Source organism: Ranitomeya variabilis, chromosome 7 (genome assembly GCF_051348905.1).
Source record: "Ranitomeya variabilis isolate aRanVar5 chromosome 7, aRanVar5.hap1, whole genome shotgun sequence".
Taxonomy (NCBI): Eukaryota; Metazoa; Chordata; class Amphibia; order Anura; family Dendrobatidae; genus Ranitomeya; species Ranitomeya variabilis.
The window spans coordinates 33,725,991-33,744,941 of NC_135238.1; positions in this window are offsets into that span (position 1 = coordinate 33,725,991).

The window sequence follows — 18,951 nt, forward strand, 5'->3', positions numbered from 1 at the left end:
GGACTGGCCATTCTCAGCCAGCCCTGTTAGCAGTGCTCTGGATTGTGGATGCCGAAGTCTACAGTAAAAGGTAAAGAGACTGCAACCCTGTGTCCTCGTTATTTACTGCGACCTACACCATCACCATCTACACACCAAGGGAAGCCCTGGGGACATACTTCACCTGTGGGAAGGTATACCATCTAGCTGCCATACCATCACCCCAGTGGACCCCTAGCAGCGTCGGTCATCCTGACCGAATACCACAGGTGGAGTCACGAACACTTGACAGACTTCTACCTACACCTTTAATTGGACGCCCCTTAGCAGGGCCACGGACCAGGTCGGGCCACCGTGACATCCCCAGAACCGAGACAGAGAGACCCGGTACCGAGTACCCTGCTGCCCTGCGTCTGGGGGCGCTCCAATTGCATAAGTGGATGTGGATTTAAATAAACCCTGTAATGAATGGCACATCACAAATAAAGAGGAGACTACATCGGACATCCTCCATGTTCATCATTAGCTGTAATACACAGGCAGTTTCTTGCCGTAACGCACAAATAAATCTGACCTTTGGAGAAGATTGGACAGTGAGAAGTGATGATTACTGGACTATGGAATGTTTCATTTGGACTCACTGAACCCTAAAATAAGTCTCCACCAAACCTCTGTCTCATCATAGCCAGCTTCTGACAGATCATCAAGATGTGTTCAGGCAGATCTATAAATGTTGCCTTCAATGATGTCTTGACTACTCCCAGTCAATACCAGATTCAGGAAAGCAGTTAATGCATAGATAGCCATAACTAATTTGTGAAAAATATGTGGATTTTTCTTTCTTACAATGGGATTAGTGTCTCTAGAAAATAATAAGGGCCCACAGAAAAAAAAATTAAACTATTTTCTCTGGTCCATTACACAACTCTTATCTCAGGAAAGGTTGGCCCAGCTCTCAATTTTTGCAAGAGAAATGGTGCCATAAGAAAGGATACCACATACAGTTGGTGGGAAAAGGGGGTTTCATGTCTTTTTTGGTTCCTTGCTTCAGGTTCTGCAGGGGCCCTTCTAGCTTGAGCAACTTCTGCTTGGAACACACAAGGATGTAAAAAAAGGCATCAAAAAATGTCTGGCCTATTTCAAATGGAATCTTTATGTCATTCAATGTCTTAGGATTGAGGTGAATACCTTTTTTTCTGGCTCTTGATCTTGACCATGTTACTGACTATGCTCCGACTTTACCATTGATCTGCCCACTACTGGTTGTCCAACTCCTGGTTCTGATGAATAACTATTGGAAATGAGCAAATCTGTTTGCTGGAGCCGGGCGCAGCAGCCATGTCAGTAGTCCATGGATACCAGGCCTGTGGATAGCCATTTTACCTGTCAGAAATCCCGGCGTCTCTTCTGATTTGTAACCAACAGATAAAGTTGCATTCTGTAGCTCTATAGCATGAAAACATGAAATATATGATATATAAATTTTATTACTACTCTAAAAAATAGGAAAAATTGAGAATGCTTCTCGTATAAAATGGCCAATTCATGTGTACCCAGCCGCCACGATAAGGCGATTCTCGTTGCTGGGAAGCTACCTAATGTGAATCCTCTCCTAGGCTGCAGCTTTATCGCGGCTGCTGGGTACACATGAATTGGCCAATTTTTGCACTGAGCATTCTCAATTTTTCCTATTTTCTAGAGCAGTAATAAAATTCATATATCGTATATTTCATGTTTTCATGCTATAGCGTTACAGAGTGCAATTTTATTTGATGGTTATATATGGAGGTGACTACTGTTAGGTCGCAGCTGTACACAGCTGGTTTCTGTTTGGAAATGACGGTCAGTCTTTCGTTATTCGTCTGATATGTAGGCTGGGTGCAACATCATCATGGCAGCATGACACAAACATCATGTCGCACCAGGTCTGCTAATCAGAAGAGGAATTTTGTCAGGTGGCAGGTGGTTCATAGAGAAAAGATACCTACAATATAGATTGGTGATGGATTTTCATTTTTTTTTCATATTACCTTCTATAACTAGCCTGCAATTTTGAGTTGTCATCTCAAAGAATTTATAGAAATGAAACTCTTCAGAGATCACTATTCAAAATTACATAGGAAAATGGTCTTCTAAAATGGTTGTCGTCTCAAAGAACAAAGACCTAGAGAAACAAAAGTATGCGGACATCCAACCATTACACCTATGTCAGCTTTTTGGACAATGCATTCAAACGCAATATATGTTATAATGAATTTAAGCCCCATTTGAGGTGATTACAGTCTCTTACTTTTTTTAACAAAGAATTTCCATAAGATTTTCGACTGTGGGAATTTGTGCTCATACAATACATCTTAAAATCAAATTTATAAAAGTGTTCGATGGAGTTGCAGTCAATGCTAGAGGTGAAACCTTCTTGAGACAACCATTCAAAACCACAGGAATACAGAGATGTCCTTCTAGAAAGCTAGTCCTCTTAGAGCAGAAGACCCATGTACAGCATACAGATCATTGGAAGCCCATCACAGAGAATAATAATAATAATAATAATAATAACTCTTGTTTAGATGAAGGGTGGCGTTAAAGAGGTCTTTAAACTACTTTGTGCTAAGAAAAGCACTAAGGAAAGCCATATTTGTATCTCCTGTAGAGGTATGGATGCTCCTGGAGAAGACAAGCAGGACAAAGTCTTCCATCCTACCTCTAAAAGTACAGTACAGACCAAAAGTTTGGACACACCTTCTTATTTTTCTGTATTTTCATGGCTATGAAAATTGTACATTCACACTGAAGGCATCAAAACTATGAATTAACACATGTGGAATTATATACTTAACAAAAAATTGTGAAACAACTGAAATTATCTCTTATATTCTAAGTTCTTCAAAGTAGCCACCTTTTGCTTTGATGACTGCTTTGCACACTCTTGGCATTCTCTTGATGAGCTTCAAGAGGTAGTCACTGGGAATGGTCTTCCAACAATCTTGAAGGAGTTCCCAGAGATGCTTAGCACTTGTTGACCCTTTTGCCTTCACTCTGCGGTCCAGCTCACCCCAAACCATCTCGATTGGATTCAGGTCTGGTGACTGTGGAGGCCAGGTCATCTGGCGTAGCACCCCATCACTCTCCTTCTTGGTCAAACAGCCCTTACACAGCCTGGGGGTATGTTTGGGGTCATTGTCCTGTTGAAAAATAAATGACGGTCCAACTAAATGCAAACCAGATGGAATAGCATGCTGCTGCAAGATGCTGTGGTAGCCATGCTGGTTCAGTAGGCCTTCAATTTTGAATAAATCCCCAACAGTGTCACCAGCGGTTGTTGGAACCAAAGATCTCAAATTTGGACTCATCAGACCAAAGCACAGATTTCCACTGGTCTAATGTCCATTCCTTGTGTTCTTGAGCCCAAACAAGTCTCTTCTGCTTGTTATCTGTCCTTAGCAGTGGTTTCCTAGCACCTATTTTACCATGAAGGCCTGCTGCACAAAGTCTCCTCTTAACAGTTGTTGTAGAGATGTGTCTGCTGCTAGAACTCTGTGTGGCATTGACCTGGTCTCTAATCTGAGCTGCTTTTAACCTGCGATTTCTGAGGCTGGTGACTCGGATAAACTTATCCTCAGAAGCAGAGGAGACTCTTGGTCTTCCTTTCCTGGGGCGGTCCTCATGTGAGCCAGTTTCTTTGTAGCGCTTCATGGTTTTTGCCACTGCACTTGGGGACACTTTCCCAAGTTTTCCCAATTTTTCAGACTGACTGACCTTCATTTCTTAAAGTAATGATGGCCACTCATTTTTCTTTACTGAGCTGCTTTTTTCTTGCCATAATACAAATTCTAACAGTCTATTCAGTAGGACTATCAGCTGTATATCCACCAGACTTCTGCACAACACAACTGATGGTCCCAACACCATTTATAAGGCAAGAAATCCCACTTATTAAACCTGACAGGGCACACCTGTGAAGCGAAAACCATTCCCGGTGACTACCTCTTGAAGCTCATCAAGAGAATGCCAAGAGTGTGCAAAGCAGTCATCAAAGCAAAAGGTGGCTACTTTGAAGAACCTAGAATATAAGACATAATTTCAGTTGCTTCACACTTTTTTGTTAAGTATATAATTCCACATGTGTTAATTCATAGTTTTGATGCCTTCAGTGTGAATGTACAATTTTCATATGAATGACAGAAAAACGACTGGCACATCCAAAGTAGTGTGAATAGGTGCATACCAGGAGCAGCTACCTCCATGTACATGTATATTGTACATGGAGGTAGCTGCTCCTGGTATGCACCTATTCACACTAGTTTGGATGTGCCAGTCGTTTTTCTGTCATTTCTATGTTAGCTTACTGACTGAGCACTCCTCCCTTCACCATGTGGTTTTTAATTACATCTAATCACACTTGGTTCCCGCCAACCCATATGTAGGCTTTACTGAGAGAGGTGTCCACATTCACCCAAGCATACAAACATTAGCCTTCGGTAAGTGTTCACATTTGGACAGGGAGGTCAGGGACCCATCAGATTAATGAGACCACATTGATGATGGTTGATGGGCTCACACTATTTGGCTAAATTCTGTGCAAAGCGTCTCTCAAATATTTTTCCTAATGTTCAAAAGCCATTTTGCTGTACAATTTTCATAGTCATGAAAATACATAAAAATCTTTAAATGAGAAGGTGTGTCCAAACTTTTGGTCTGTACTGTACCTATGAGATAAAGGTTGAAAAATGCTGCTCAAACCACTGGCAGCATGAATCAGAAACTGGCTTACGCCATTTGAGAGACCAAATTGTATTAAGAGATGGCTTCACGCAGCACCATTCAAGGAAATTAACTGTGTGCATCTGGAGAGTCCTATCAATGAACTGGGAGAGTGTGGGAAAAAGCAGACCAAGGGCCACGCCACTCTACTCTAGTCTCTGCCTACGGTCCTCGACCAGATCTCTAAACTAGCGGTTCAGAAAAAAATATTCCAGGCTGCAGTCGAGCTGACCGGCCCTGAGTCATGCTGCCCGCATTTTGGGCAGCATGAATCGTCTGACAGGTTCCCTTTAATTTTCAAAGGAGTCTCAGCCATTTCTTCAGATATAGATGCTATCATTATACTTTCCTTGCACGTGGGGTGGTTTATACCCCCTGGAAATAAGATGTCTTGCTCTATAAATAATTGCAATGCATTTAATTAATTAATTCCATGATTATTTAAATGCCTTTAATTATGCACTGATTAGATTTGGGAAATTAATAAAGATGTAACCGGTCTGATTTTTTGAGGTGGCAGGAGATCTCCTGGTGATATTTAAGTCAATGTAGGAGCAAGCTTCCCACTTGTAATATAATTTGTGCATGCAAAGAGCATGATGACTTCAGTGGGTCAAGATTACAGCATATATCATTCTTTTCATGCTTCACTGACATGTAGCGAAAAATAAGTAAAAGCTTTAGATGTCAGCCACAAAAGTTGGGTACTTTCAGGCACTACTGCAATATAGATACTGTATATGTGTACCAACAACGATTTTCTTACAGCTACTAGAGGAGGAACATTACAAAAAAATGAAACTCTCTAGAAGATGGCCTCTTCTGAGATCAAATGCAGCATGCAAGGAAAGTAATGCTTCATTTTTCCTGTGGTGGCGCTACAGGGGAATTACGGTATTTCCCCTCATTTCCCAAAAAATAATTGCATAAATGAGACCACTTTTACACCCGTAACCACTCATGTACCATTTAGTACCTCCTTTTTAGCTACCATAGCATCATCTAAGAAGAACATATCCTCATGCAATTTATATGGGGGGAGATACCAACCTGAAATTGACTCTCATATAAAGGGCAATTTAGCAGACCCATGGGCTGTCTCTATGATAAGTATGCCAAAACTAGAGGAACACTAGGGGTAGAAAGTCCAAAGTCGTTCTACAGCTTAGACCTTTTAGAAATAGGGGTACATTAGACAATAAGCGGTCAGGCCATCATCAAAGAGTTTACTGCAGAAAACAAATGTAAATCACTTCCAAAAGTCACTTTTTTTTGCAATCCAGGCAGAACTGGGGTAGCTCAATGGCGGGATGAGGTATACATACCCTAACAAAAGTGGTGACGTTTCTTAACTCAGAAATGTTATTCCATTCTCGAGCGGAGTAACATTTCTGACAAGGCAGATGGAGACAGAAGATAAATTTGGTGTATCTTATTCTAGGATGCCCCATACAAAATGGCAGTTTTGATTAATTGGGTCCTTAGCGCTTGAAGTTGATGGTTTGGAAGAAGGAAAAATGGTCAAGTATAAGGATCGTAGCAACTTTAACAAAAGCCAAATTCTGATGGCTAGACAATGGGGTTTAAGTATCTCCAAAGAAACAGATCTTGTAGGCCAAGATTAGTATCTACCAAAATTGGTCCAAGGGAGGACAACCAAATGAATCAATAACAGGGTGATGGGCACATCAATGATGCACGTGGGAAGTGAAGGCTCGTTGTCTGGTCGGATCCCACAAAGGCGCTAATATAGGAAAAAATGCTGATGTTTGCACTGGCTATGACAGAGGTGTCAGAATATGAAGAGCATCATAACTTGCTGTGTATGGGTTTGTGGAGTCACGAACTACTAAAAGTCCCCATACTGACCCCCTTATCGGTGCTGAAAGTTCCTACATGGGCATGTGAGCAATAGAACTGGACCATGGACTAGAACTTGACTACTGACATGAAGGAGACTTCGAAAATAAGGTTTCAATATTATGGAGGAACTATGCCTACTATTCTGCAGAAATCTCTAACACATGCCGGTGCACACAGAGAAGAATTTAGTAGAGGACAGTGTGACATTAATGTTACTAATATAGATTTACTGTGCGGCTTCCAGGCTATAAAGATAACTGCTTCTCAATGGATTTATCATGGTCAGTTTAGCAGGCCAGCTGATTACACGTGGAGTCGTTTGTCATCAACATGGATGGTGCTCTGCGCTATCCCCGCAGCACTGGGTAACTATACAGCATGCACTTTGCCCACTTGGGCTGTTACGTTACCTGATGAAAAATTGGTATCAATAAAGAAATGAGATGTAAGAGTATTGGAGCTAATTACAGGAACATTAGAGAGGCATTCATTACAACAGGTGATAACGAGATTGGACATCTTTGGACCTCGTCAATAAGTAATCACTGGAGACTCTGGAAGTGCACCAGGAGGAGACAGCTTTATCTAGCTGCTTGAGTTCATAAAAGGATATTACATAGATTCATCAAATATCATTGTGTTTTAATGAGGGGATGCATCGTATCTCCCGAGAAAAGATCGCATAATCATTAAGATCCTATATCCAAAAGAAGAAATTGTAAAATATCCTAAAAAAATGTTTTTTATATTCTGTTTTGCTTAAACACCATTTTGTTTTTTGCTCCAAATCCACTGCATAGACATAGAGTTAAAAGTCCCACCACAGAGACTCTGACCAATCCCAAGAACAAGGCTCTGAAATATACTGTCTGATTCAAGCGGTGGTCATTTCACACTACAGAGACTCCCACCAATACCAAGAACAAAGCTCTGAAATGTACTGTCAGAATGGAGCGGTGGTCATTTCCCACTACAGGGACCCCGACCAATCCCAAGAACAAGGCTCTGAAATGTACTGTCTGATTGGAGCGGTGGTCCTTTCACACTACAGAGACCCCGACCAATCCCAAGAACAAGGCTCTGAAATGTACTGTCAAAATGGAGCGGTGGTAATTTCCCACTACAGGGACCCCGACCAATCCCAAGAACAAGGCTCTGAAATGTACTGTCAGAATGGAGGGGTGGTAATTTCCCACTACAGGGACCCCGACCAATCCCATGAACAAGGCTCTGAAATGTACTGTCTGATTGGAGCGGTGGTCCTTTCACACTACAGAGACCCCGACCAATACCAAGAACAAGGCTCTGAAATGTACTATCAGAACGGAGTTATGGTCATTGCTCTATTCAATGTCTTTAGGATTGCTTGAGATAACCAAGAGTTGTACTCCGAAGGGGCATTTAAGAGCCTTTTTCTTGGTATCCATGGAGATCCCAATGTTGGGACCCCAAGCAATCAGTAAGTTATGGATCACTATGGATCTGACCAGTGGGAGAATGAAGGGACTGCACTGCCCCCTTCAATTTCCCCCTTGCATTCCCAGCCACGGAGCTGCCATGTACCAGTGAAACCTGTGAAAGAGGTGCAATGATGATGAACCAGTTCTGCGGCTCCTTAATTTCCAGGAAAGTGGGAGTCCCAGAGGTCGGAGCACCACTGATCATTTATTAATTAATTACATATCAAAACTATGCCAAAATGGGAAAAAATCTGTCTGCCAGTCACCACCACATGGGCATGCAAACATTGAACTAATCATAACTCCGATGCTGGCATAGACTTAGTAGCTACGTAGCTACTGACTTGCAGACAACATCCCTTTAAGGGAATTTCCAAGCAGTCAGCTATAGCTTTGATAAAGAATAGAGTTGAGCGACTTTCATTTTTTTAAGATCGAGTCGGGTTTTGTGAAACCCGATTTTGTCCAGAGTCGAGTCGAGTGCAGTCGGCCGATTATCGCTAAAAGTCGGGGATCGACCGAAACACGAAACCCAATGCAAGTCAATGGGGAAGCATAGTCGGCAGTGAGTGGAGGCCAGGAAAACACCTACAGTGCCCATTTTAATGCCAAAAACATCCATTCTTGTTTCTGAAGCTTGTCAATCTTAATTAACTTTATAATAATAGTTGGGCATAGGGAATTGGGGGTCATTTGGCAAAAGTTGTGGGGGGAGTAGGGCTGGCTCAAGTTTTCGTGGGCCCAGGAAATGCGGACTACGTCACGGCGGTGTTGCAGGGAAAGGTAAGTATTTCAACGTTGCAAGTGCTGTGATCCTGAGCAAGCAGGGGGGGCCCACTCGTTCGCATTGGCACTGGCACAGGGCCCCTCAAAGTACGGCGGTGTGTTTGCATGGCGGGGGCGCCTCCCACCAGCAGCGACACTTTTGCGTACTCTGAGGGGCCCTGTGCCAGTGACGTCGCCAACGAGTATGCCCCCCCACCTGATGAAGGAACCTGCACTTTCATCTGCACCTTCCTCTCTGTCCCTGTGTAAGGTGGTATAACATGCGGGAAGGGGAACCTTACTTTCAGCAGGGTCAGATTCTGGCTGTGTAGAGTATAAGGGGAATGTAGTGGTCTAGGTCAATGTACCAGCAGACTCATCTAGCAGTGGCTGGGCAATGGGCAGGATGAGGAGGAAACAGATATAGGGCCAAAGAATAAAGTAGGCTAAATGCAGTTCAAAATTGGTAACAGGACTAAACAGGCGGCATTGCTTTGTTCAGTGGAGTAGCAAACCCAAGAGCAGCAGACACTGTTTCAAGGGCCTAACCACACTAGTAGGCCAAATGCAGTTTAATATCTGATAGTATAGGGCGAAAGCCAGAATGTGGAAGCTCAGCTTTGTTCAGTTGAGGACAACACCAGGCAGGGGCAGACAGACACCTTTAGTAGGCCGGAACAGCCAATTTTTTTTAAAAACAGCAGTTAATAAGAGGCAGAAGGTAGAAGCTCAGCTTTATTCAGTTGAGGACAACACCAGGCAGGGGCAGACCCCTTTAGTAGGCCGGAACAGCCAATTGCATTTTTAAAAATGGTAATTTGGAACAGAAGGTTGAAGCACAGCTTTATTCAGTTGAGGACAACACCAGGCAGGGGCAGACAGACACCTTTAGTAGGCCGGAACAGCCAATTGCATTTTTAAAAATGGTAATTTGGAACTGAAGGTTGAAGCTCAGCTTTATTCAGTTGAGGACAACACCAGGCAGGGGCAGACAGACACCTTTAGTAGGCCGGAACAGCCAATTGCATTTTTAAAAATGGTAATTTGGAACAGAAGGTTGAAGCACAGCTTTATTCAGTTGCAGCTTCTTGGCAATAATATAAAGAAGACGAGACAGGACAACACTCGTTGGATGCCATATCTGTGTTTTCACTGGAAAAAAAACTGTCAGTTAACTACTTGTAGGAGAAAGTTTTTGTAGCTGGAGGCCACTTTTTGTATTGTACCAGTTTTTTGTTGTATGTTTGGAACTGAAGGTTGAAGCTCAGCTTTATTCAGTTGAGGACAACACCAGGCAGGGGCAGACACCTTTAGAAGGACGGAAAAGCCAATTTTTTAAAAAACAGCAGTTAATCAGAGCCAGAAGGTAGAAGCTCAGCTTTATTCAGTTGAGGCCAACTTGAATTAGGGACTGCAGACAGACTTTGCAGGCTGTCCCCTGTGTGGACCATGCATCCAATACATTAACCCATTGAGCCACAAAGGACACGTAACCTTCCGTGGCCAGGCCTACAGGTCCATGTGTCTGTTGTCAGGTATACCTTTGGACTGACAAATTGACAGAATGCAAGGACAATGCGGTCTTTAACATGCAGGTGGAGGGGTGGGATGGCTTTTCTCGCAAAAGAATTGTCAACTGGGTAGCTCATAGCGTGGTATATCGTAGTTCATCCTGGCTTTATTAATATTAAATTAAATTAAAAAATAGGCTCTATGCACTTTATAATTGGTTCCAGGGGTACACGGGCAGCAGTGGTCTGGTCAGTGGAGGCCTAGTGGAAGGAGGGACCGCAGACAGGCTTCGAAGGCCTAACATAATTAAATTGGGCTGGCTGTAGGCACTTTATTATTAGTTACAGGGGTACACGGGCAGCAGTGGTCTGGTCAGTGGAGGCCTAGTGGAAGGAGGGAGCGCAGAAAGGCTTCGAAGGCCTAACATAATTAAATTGGGCTGGCTGTAGGCACTTTATTATTAGTTACAGGGGTACACGGGCAGCAGTGGTCTGGTCAGTGGAGGCCTAGTGGAAGGAGGGACCGCAGACAGGCTTCAAAGGCCTAACATAATTAAATTGGGCTGGCTGTAGGCACTTTATTATTAGTTACAGGGGTACACGGGCAGCAGTGGTCTGGTCAGTGGAGGCCTAGTGGAAGGAGGGACCGCAGACAGGCTTCGAAGGCCTAATATAATTAAATTGGGCTGGCTGTAGGCACTTTATTATTAGTTACAGGGGTACACGGGCAGCAGTGGTCTGGTCAGTGGAGGCCTAGTGGAAGGAGGGACCGCAGACAGGCTTCGAGGGCCTAACATAATTAAATTGGGCTGGCTGTAGGCACTTTATTATTAGTTACAGGGGTACACGGGCAGCAGTGGTCTGGTCAGTGGAGGCCTAGTGGAAGGAGGGACCGCAGACAGTCTTCGAAGGCCTAACATAATTAAATTGGGCTGGCTGTAGGCACTTTATTATTAGTTACAGGGGTACACGGGCAGCAGTGGTCTGGTCAGTGGAGGCCTAGTGGAAGGAGGGACCGCAGACAGGCTTCAAAGGCCTAACATAATTAAATTGGGCTGGCTGTAGGCACTTTATTATTAGTTACAGGGGTACACGGGCAGCAGTGGTCTGGTCAGTGGAGGCCTAGTGGAAGGAGGGACCGCAGACAGTCTTCGAAGGCCTAACATAATTAAATTGGGCTGGCTGTAGGCACTTTATTATTAGTTACAGGGGTACACGGGCAGCAGTGGTCTGGTCAACGGAGGCCGATTGTAATGAGTGTCTGCCAGTTAGTAGTCCAAAACAACAACTAAATGTGAATGTCTCGCATTAAAACAAAACAAAAACACTAAAGGGTGCAATCATTAGGTTCAGGGGTGGGATCCTCTGCGTTGTTTCAGACCTACTAATTTTGCGCAAAGTATTTACTGTGGTAAATAGAGGACACTGCCCCTGACTATGTTAAGTACCATCATACATGTCAACACAATGGTATTGTCAGTGGCAGGTATGGAAGGATGTCAGCGCATAGACTTAACATTGGTGGAAGTGTGAGAGATAACTGTGGAAGTGGTAGAGCAATGTTTGACCTGGGGGTGGGTGAACTCTCTTGTGGCCGGCGTTACAGGCCCAAGGCCCCTCATGTTACAACAGTGTGTCTGACGTTGGGTGCGCACCACCACCGCCAGAGACACTTTATTGTACTATGAGGAACCCAGTAGCAATGCCGTCGACCAAAAGCGAGTACACCCACCTCTTCAGACAAACAGCAGTCTCACGGGTGCTTGCGCCAAGTCGCGATACCACGGCCCCGTGTGGGGAGTTTGGCCATTTAGGGAGGTGTAAACATGTCGTATGCTGTACAATCAGCTGCAGCAAATTAGACATTAGAAAAGTAATTCACAGTAGTCCACAGGCAAGAGCTTTTCATAGGAAAGCTAGGTGTCGGCCGGGCAAGGTGGGGCAAAAGATTTCGAAATCCAGTTGTGGTTCATTTTAATGAATGTTAGATCGTCAACATTTTGGGTAGCCAGACGAGTCCTTTTTTCGGTTAATATTGAACCTGCAGCACTGAATACTCTTTCTGATAGGACACTTGCTGCCGGGCAAGCAAGCTCCTGCAATGCATATTCTGCCAATTCTGGCCAGGTGTCTAATTTTGATGCCCAGTAATCAAATGGGAATGACGGTTGAGGGAGAACATCGATAAGGGATGAAAAATAGTTAGTAACCATACTGGACAAATGTTGTCTCCTGTCACTTTCAATTGATGCAGCAGTACCTGTCCTGTCTGCGGTCATAGCAAAATCACTCCACAACCTGGTCAGAAAACCCCTCTGTCCAACGCCACTTCTGATGTGTGCACCCCTAACACTCCTAGTCTGTTGCCCCCTTGAGCTCGTGTGAGAACGATCACGTGCGCTGTGTGCTGGGAATGCCTGAAGCAAACGGTCAACAAGAGTTGATTGTTTGGTTGCTAATATTAGTTCCAAGTTCTCATGTGGCATAATATTTTGCAATTTGCCTTTATAGCGTGGATCAAGGAGGCAGGCCAACCAGTAATCGTCATCGTTCATCATTTTCGTAATGCGTGTGTCCCTTTTTAGGATACGTAAGGCATAATCCGCCATGTGGGCCAAAGTTCCAGTTGTCAAATCTCCGGTTGTGATTGGGTGAGGGGCAGTTGCAGGCAAATCTACGTCACTTGTGTCCCTCAAAAAACCAGAACCCGGCCTTGACACGCAACCAATTTCCAGTGCCCCCGGGAAAGGTTCCGCATTAAAAATATACTCATCCCCATCATCCTCCTCGTCCTCCACCTCCTCTTCGCCCGCTACCTCGTCCTGTACACTGCCCTGACCAGACAATGGCTGACTGTCATCAAGGCTTTCCTCTTCCTCTGGTGCAGACGCCTGCTCCTTTATGTGCGTCAAACTTTGCATCAGCAGACGCATTAGGGGGATGCTCATGCTTATTACGGCGTTGTCTGCACTAACCAGCCGTGTGCATTCCTCAAAACACTGAAGGACTTGACACATGTCTTGTATCTTGGACCACTGCACACCTGACAACTCCATGTCTGCCATCCTACTGCCTGCCCGTGTATGTGTATCCTCCCACAAAAACATAACAGCCCGCCTCTGTTGGCACAGTCTCTGAAGCATGTGCAGTGTTGAGTTCCACCTTGTTGCAACGTCTATGATTAGGCGATGCTGGGGAAGGTTCAAAGACCGCTGATAGGTCTGCATACGGCTGGCGTGTACAGGCGAACGTCGGATATGTGAGCAAAGTCCACGCACTTTAAGGAGCAGGTCGGAGAACCCAGGATAAGTTTTCAATAAGCACTGCACCACCAGGTTTAAGGTGTGAGCCAGGCAAGGAATGTGTTTCAGTTGGGAAAGGGAGATGGCAGCCATGAAATTCCTTCCGTTATCACTAACTACCTTGCCTGCCTCAAGATCTACTGTGCCCAGCCACGACTGCGTTTCTTGTTGCAAGAACTCGGACAGAACTTCCGCGGTGTGTCTGTTGTCGCCCAAACACTTCATAGCCAATACAGCCTGCTGACGCTTGCCAGTAGCTGGCCCATAATGGGACAACTGGTGTGCAACAGTGTCATCTGCTGATGGAGTGGTTGGCCGACTGCGGTCTGTGGAAGAGCTGTAGCTTCTGCAGGAGGACGAGGAGGAGGAGGGGGTGCGAACGCCTACAGCCAACTGTTTCCTAGACCATGGGCTAGGCACAACTGTCCCTAAATTGATGTCCCCTGTGGACCCTGCATCCACCACATTCACCCAGTGTGCCGTGATGGACACATAACGTCCCTGGCCATGCCTACTGGTCCATGCATCTGTAGTCAGGTGCACCTTTGTACTCACAGATTGCCTGAGTGCATGGACGATGCGCTGTTTAACATGCTGGTGCAGGGCTGGGATGGCTTTTCTGGAAAAAAAGTGTCGACTGGGTAGCTCGTATCGTGGTTCAGCGTACTCCATCAGGGCTTTGAAAGCTTCGCTTTCAACTAACCGGTAGGGCATCATCTGTAACGAGATTAGTCTAGCTATGTGGGCGTTAAAACCCTGTGTACGCGGATGCGAGGATAAGTACTTCCTTTTTCTAACCAGAGTCTCATGTAGTGTGAGCTGAACTGGAGAGATGGAGATCGTGGAACTTGCGGGTGTGCCGGTGGACATGGCAGACTGAGAGACGGTTGGAGACGGTATTGTTTCCGCCGGTGCCCTAGATGCAATATTTCCGCCTACAAAACTTGTGATTCCCTGACCCTGACTGCTTTTGGCTGGCAAAGAAACCTGCACAGATACTGCCGGTGGTGCGGAAAATGGTGGCCTTACAGTGACGGAAGGGATGTTGCGTTGATGACTAGCTTCATTGGCCGAGGGTGCTACAACCTTAAGGGACGTTTGGTAGTTAGTCCAGGCTTGAAAATGCATGGTGGTTAAGTGTCTATGCATGCAACTAGTATTGAGACTTTTCAGATTCTGACCTCTGCTTAAGCTAGTAGAACATTTTTGACAGATGACTTTGCGCTGATCAATTGGATGTTGTTTAAAAAAATGCCAGACTGCACTCTTCCTAGCATCGGATCCCTTTTCAGGGATTGCAGACTGAGCTTTAACCGGATGGCAACGCTGTGCTCCAACAGGTTTTGGCTTTGACACGCGTTTTGGGCCAGATAGGGGCCCGGCAGATGGAACCTGTTGCGATGTTGATGCCTGCTGCGGCCCCTCCTCCACCTCCGCTTCTGAACTACTGCCGCCTGCACCCTGTTCCCCCAATGGCTGCCAATCGGGGTCAACAACCGGGTCATCTATTACCTCCTCTTCGAGCTCGTGTGCAACTTCGTCTGTGTCACTGTGTCGGTCTGTGGTATAGCGTTCGTGGCGGGGCATCATAGTCTCATCAGGGTCTGATTGTGGATCTGTACCCTGAGAGGGCAATGTGGTGGTCTGAGTCAAAGGAGCAGCATAGTACTCTGGCTGTGGCTGTGCATCAGTGCACTCCATGTCAGAATCTACTTGTAATGGGCATGGCCTGTTAAGTGTTTCACTTTCTAAGCCAGGGACAGTATGTGTAAAGAGCTCCATGGAGTGACCCGTTGTGTCGCCTGCTGCATCCTTCTCTCTTGTTGTAGTTTTTGCTGAGGAGGACAAGGAAGCGACTTGTCCCTGACCGTGAACATCCACAAGCGACGCGCTGCTTTTACATTTACCAGTTTCAGAAGAGGAGGCAAAAGAGCTAGAGGCTGAGTCTGCAATGTAAGCCAAAACTTGCTGTTGCTGCTCCGCCTTTAAAAGCGGTTTTCCTACTCCCAGAAAAGAGAGCGTTCGAGGCCTTGTGTAGCCAGACGACGAAACTGGCTCCACAGCTCCAGACTTAGGTGGAATATTTTTATCCCCACGACCACCTGATGCTCCACTACCACTACCATCATTACCAGCTGACAATGAACGCCCACGGCCACAACCTCTTGCACCAGACTTCCTCATTGTTTTAAAAAATTAACCAAAGTAACTTTATTTGTTGCTGTCAAACAACTTACACGGTGAGCTATAACTTCAGTATGATTTCTATATCCCTTAACAGGTTGGTGAGACCACAAGGAAAATCAGGCACAATGTTACACACTCTGTTTTCTGTGGCACAAAATCACAGAGATGACACACACGCAGGACTGTCACTCAAGCACTAATGTCAATATTATTCTCCCACCTAATTTTTTTTTTTTTTTTCTCAGGGAGACTTTAGAAACCAAATAAGATAAAATGTTTTTTTCAGGGACAATTTAGAAACCAAATACTAATAAAAAAAAAATAAATAGGCTTTCTATGGCCCACAATTAGAGAGAGAGAGGTGGCACACCCAGGAGTCAAGACTGGCACACAAGCTGAAAGGGCAATATCACTCTCCCACTGTTTTTTTATGTATTTTTTTTTTTTTTCACGGAGACTTTAGAAACCCAATAATATAAAAAAAAACAAAAAAATAAATAAGCTTTCTATGGCCCACAATTAGAGAGAGAGAGGTGGCACACCCAGGAGTCAAGACTGGCACACAAGCTGAAAGGGCAATATTACTCTCCCACTGTTTTTTTATGTTTTTTTTTTTTTTCACGGAGACTTTAGAAACCCAATAATATTTAAAAAAATAAATAAATAAATAGGCTTTCTATGGCCCACAATTAGAGAGAGAGAGGTGGCACACCCAGGAGTCAAGACTGGCACACAAGCTGAAAGGGCAATATTACTCTCCCACTGTTTTTTTATGTTTTTTTTTTTTTTCAGGGAGACTTTAGAAACCCAAGAATATTAAAAAAAGCAAAAAAATAAATAGGCTTTCTATGGCCCACAATTAGAGAGAGAGAGGTGGCACACCCAGGAGTCAAGACTGGCACACAAGCTGAAAGGGCAATATTACTCTCCCACTGTTTTTTTATGTATTTTGTTTTTTTCACGGAGACTTTAGAAACCCAATAATATTAAAAAAAATAAAAAAAAATAAATAGGCTTTGTATGGGCCACTGAATGAGAGATGGCACACACAGGAGTGGCACACAAGCCCTGACTGAGGCCAATATTTTTCTCCCACTGATTGATGTAGTGTTTTTGTGTTGAGGTAGATTTTAGAACACAAATCTAGGAAAAAAATAAATAGGCTTTCTATGGCCCACAATTAGAGAGAGAGAGGTGGCACACCCAGGAGTCAAGACTGGCACACAAGCTGAAAGGGCAATATTACTCTCCCACTGTTTTTTTATGTATTTTTTTTTTTCAGGGAGACTTTAGAAACCCAATAATATTAAAAAAAACAAAAAAATAAATAGGCTTTGTATGGGCCACTGAATGAGAGATGGCACACACAGGAGTGGCACACAAGCCCTGACTGAGGCCAATATTTTTCTCCCACTGATTGATGTAGTGTTTTTGTGTTGAGGTAGATTTTAGAACACAAATCTAGGAAAAAAATAAATAGGCTTTCTATGGCCCACAATTAGAGAGAGAGAGAGGTGGCACACCCAGGAGTCAAGACTGGCACACAAGCTGAAAGGGCAATATTACTCTCCCACTGTTTTTTTATGTATTTTTTTTTTTTCAGGGAGACTTTAGAAACCAAATAATATTAAAAAAAGCAAAAAAATAAATAGGCTTTCTATGGCCCACAATTAGAGAGAGAGAGGTGGCACACCCAGGAGTCAAGATTGGCACACAAGCTGAAAGGGCAATATTACTCTCCCACTGTTTTTTTATGTTTTGGTTTTTTTTTCACGGAGACTTTAGAAACCCAATAATATTAAAAAAAACAAAAAAATAAATAGGCTTTCTATGGCCCACAATTAGAGAGAGAGAGGTGGCACACCCAGGAGTCAAGACTGGCACACAAGCTGAAAGGGCAATATTACTCTCCCACTGTTTTTTTATGTTTTTTTTTTTTTTTCAGGGAGACTTTAGAAACCAAATAATATTAAAAAAAGCAAAAAAATAAATAGGCTTTCTATGGCCCACAATTAGAGAGAGAGAGGTGGCACACCCAGGAGTCAAGACTGGCACACAAGCTGAAAGGGCAATATTACTCTCCCACTGTTTTTTTATGTATTTTTTTTTTCAGGGAGACTTTAGAAACCCAATAATATTAAAAAAAACAAAAAAATAAATAGGCTTTGTATGGGCCACTGAATGAGAGATGGCACACACAGGAGTGGCACACAAGCCCTGACTGAGGCCAATATTTTTCTCCCACTGATTGATGTAGTGTTTTTGTGTTGAGGTAGATTTTAGAACACAAATCTAGGAAAAAAATAAATAGGCTTTCTATGGCCCACAATTAGAGAGAGAGAGGTGGCACACCCAGGAGTCAAGACTGGCACACAAGCTGAAAGGGCAATATTACTCTCCAACTGTTTTTTTATGTATTTTTTTTTTCAGGGAGACTTTAGAAACCAAATAATATTAAAAAAAGCAAAAAAATAAATAGGCTTTCTATGGCCCACAATTAGAGAGAGAGAGGTGGCACACCCAGGAGTCAAGACTGGCACACAAGCTGAAAGGGCAATATTACTCTCCCACTGTTTTTTTATGTATTTTTTTTTTTTCACGGAGACTTTAGAAACCCAATAATATTAAAAAAAACAAAAAAATAAATAGGCTTTGTATGGCCCACTGAATGAGAGATGGCACACACAGGAGTGGCACACAAGCCCTGACTGAGGCCAATATTTTTCTCCCACTGATTGATGTAGTGTTTTTGTGTTGAGGTAGATTTTAGAACACAAATCAAGGAAAAAAATAAATAGGCTTTCTATGGCCCACTCAGTGAGAGATGGCACACACAGGGATGGCACTGTAGCAGAAATGCCAATCTTAATCTTCCACAAAAAAAAAAAAAAAAAAAACAGGGACTGTCCTACAATTACTATCTCCCTGCAGTAATGTAAGCCAGGTATGGCAGGCAGCAATAGGAGTGGACTGATGCACAAATTAAATAAAAAGTGTGGACAAACAAAAAAGATAGCTGTGCAGAAAGGAAGGAACAAGAGGATATGTGCTTTGAAAAAAGCAGTTGGTTTCCACAGTGGCGTACACACAGCAATACAGCTATCACGGAGCCTTCTAGGGCAG